The sequence below is a fragment of the Orycteropus afer genome, unplaced genomic scaffold, assembly GCF_000298275.1.
Source record: "Orycteropus afer afer isolate SDZICR_OR568_19922 unplaced genomic scaffold, OryAfe1.0 scaffold00827, whole genome shotgun sequence".
NCBI lineage: Eukaryota > Metazoa > Chordata > Mammalia > Tubulidentata > Orycteropodidae > Orycteropus > Orycteropus afer.
In genome coordinates, this window is record NW_006922414.1 from 548,169 (window position 1) to 551,050 (window position 2,882).

The window sequence follows — 2,882 nt, forward strand, 5'->3', positions numbered from 1 at the left end:
GGGCCTGGTTGAGTGGCTGGGAAGCTGAATGTAGTTATTCCCCATGGTGGGACTGGTAATTAACTCCATGGTGCAATCTACTGGAGCAGCTGAGTAGCTGCTTTGGGTATGTGGTCTGCTTCCCATATATAAGAAACAGCTTTGGGAATGGTCTCTAGCTTATGGCATGCTTGAACCCTGCATATAGACAAGTTGTTTAGCTGCCTGCCATGCTCTGCCCATCCTGGGACTTTCAATGGACTTGAATCAATGGCCTGTCGTATTGTTTTGTAACATCAGGACTGTGCCATTTTATTTGTCGACCTTGGGCTTGTTACCCTCAGCAGTCAGTAGTTGCCTGAGTAAAGAGCTGCCTCTAGCTTCAGTGGGCCGGGAGCAAGAGGCAGAGCTGAAGCCCAAGGTCCAGGGGCTTCCACACAGCCTCTAGAGCCTGGCACTTGGACTTCTAGCCTCCAAAAACTGTAAGAAAATAAACTCCTGTTAGTTAAAGCATTGCATTTGTGGTATATTCTTGTCGGAGCGGCACTAGGTAACCAGAACAGATCCCTTTCCAAAGACATACTGAGGAATTTACCTTCAGTCTCACTAGTTCTGTCTTCCATTGATTCAATTCTACTTCTTTGCCTGTTCAATGTGTTATCTATTTCTGAAAATTTAGTATTAATCTTCTGGATTTTTGTCTGTAGATTTTGTATCATTTCTAATTTTTCATTAGTCATTTTGGTCTTGTATTGTCTTTTGAAATTGTTCTAGGGTTTTCTCTGTGTTTTCCTCAATTTTATCAGTGTTTTCCTTGATCTGTCTCTCAATTTGTTGAAGATACCTAAATATAATTCTTTTGAATTCCTTATCAGAAAGTGCCAGTGCTGTGTCTTCCTCCAGGATGTTTTAGGTCTGTATCCTGGTCCCTTGTTTCTCCTGTTTTCTCTTGCTTCTTTGTGTGGACTGTGATACTCTGTTGTCTCCAAGGCATTGTGACATTTTTGTGTTTATATTTAATTGGTGATTTTATCTTAGAGTGACTCATCCATGATTTTTGTTTTCTTTGTTTTGTTTTGTTATCTATGTAAGCAGGGTACTAGGCTGTGCTCCTCTATTTGCTAGTTGGCAGCCCTTATACACTCACCACCTGTCTCCTTTCCCACTGTCTGCCTCCAGTATGTCCCTGTCGTCCTTTGCAAACAGAGCCTATTCTTGGGTCCCTGGAATCCAAATGAGAATGCTATCACTTTAAATCCAAAATGGCCACTGCTTGTAAACAATGAAAATGGCTGCACCCTTCAGACAGCAGAAAGTTCACAGCTCTGGTTGTCTCCCTCCTTGCTATTTCCCTTCCTAGTCATAGGCCACCACCACAGTCATCCCTGCATCCCTTGGTGACCAGGGCTGGTCTTTAGGTCAATTCTCAGGTCCCAACACCACTTGGAAATATTCAGGCTGTTGGTCACGTCAGAGTAGCTGATAGTCCACTGCTCTGACCATCTTCGTACTCACTGTTTTCATTCATGTTTTTCCACTAGTTGGTGTCTAATCCACTTCTGTATACATTTCCTTTCAAAGCTCAGGACTCCAGGATCATCTTCTGTATCTCTGTCAATTGTTTTTTCTTTTCTTTGTTGAAGAGGGTCTGTGTAGCTTGTCTCCACTTCCACATTTTAGGTATCTGTTAGAGCAGTGATCCATTCCCAGTACCAAATTCTTGGTTATCTAGTGCTGCTATAACAGAACTTCCACAAGTGGATGGCTTTAACAAACAAATTTACCCTATCACAATTTAGAAGGCCAGGAAGTCCAAATTCAGGGTGCCAGCTCTAGGGGAAGGCTTTCTCTCTGCTGGCTCACAGTTCAGGAGGAAAGTCCTCATCTCCTTTTAGCATCTGTAAGCCCCGTGTTTCTTGGATATTTCCATGTGTCTTGGCATCAATCTTCCCCTGGGTTTAGGAAGTTCTCAGACAAAACCCACTGCTATTGAGTTTATTCTGACTCATAGTGATACTGTAGGACAGAGTAGAACTGCCCCATAGGGTTTCCAAGGCTGTAAACTTTTATAGAAGCAGACTACCTCCTCTTTCTCTTGCAGAGTGGGTGGTGGGTTTGAACCACCAACCTTCTGGTTAGTAGCTGAATGCCTTAACCACTGCACTACCAGAGCTTCTTGGAGGTTCTCAATAGAGGGCTCAAAATTTTCAGTAATGGTAACCAGGCCTCATTCAGTTCTTCTTGGCTCATGGCAAAGGAGGCAGTTATTTGTGGAGGCAATTAGCCACACATTCCATATCCTCTCCCATTCCTGACCTACCTTCCTTCCTCCATTGCTCCAGGTAAATGGAGACCAAATGTTATGCCTTGGAGGCCCACTTATAAGCTTTTAAAACCCCAGGCACTATGGAAGGAACTAGGAGGCAGAACAGAAGCACTAAACATGTTATTCGATTAATTTACTGGGATGACCCATGAAACCATGAGCCTAAATCTCCAAAGCCAAGTTTGGAGTGTTGGTTGTACATAAGCAACTTCATCTGTAAATATTCTGGTGTGTGTCTCTAAAACAATTTTTTTTTAATATATCATCATCCTAAATGGTATCTAAGTTTTAATTTCAGGTAAGACTACTTCATAACAGATAGTGTGTCCTTCCTATGGCTTAATATTATTAGCTGCCTGCTAACTGGCCCCTGACTTAAGGTGACCTATGCACCATGGTATCTGACCATTTGTGATGCATAAGGCTTTCACTGGCTGATTTTTTGGAAGTAGACTGCCAGGCCTTTCTTCCTAGTCTCTCTTAGTCTGGAAGCTCTGCTGAAACCTGTTAGCCTCATAGCAACTTGCAAGCCTCCACAGACAGATGGGGTGGTGGCTGCTCTTCAGGTATATTGCAT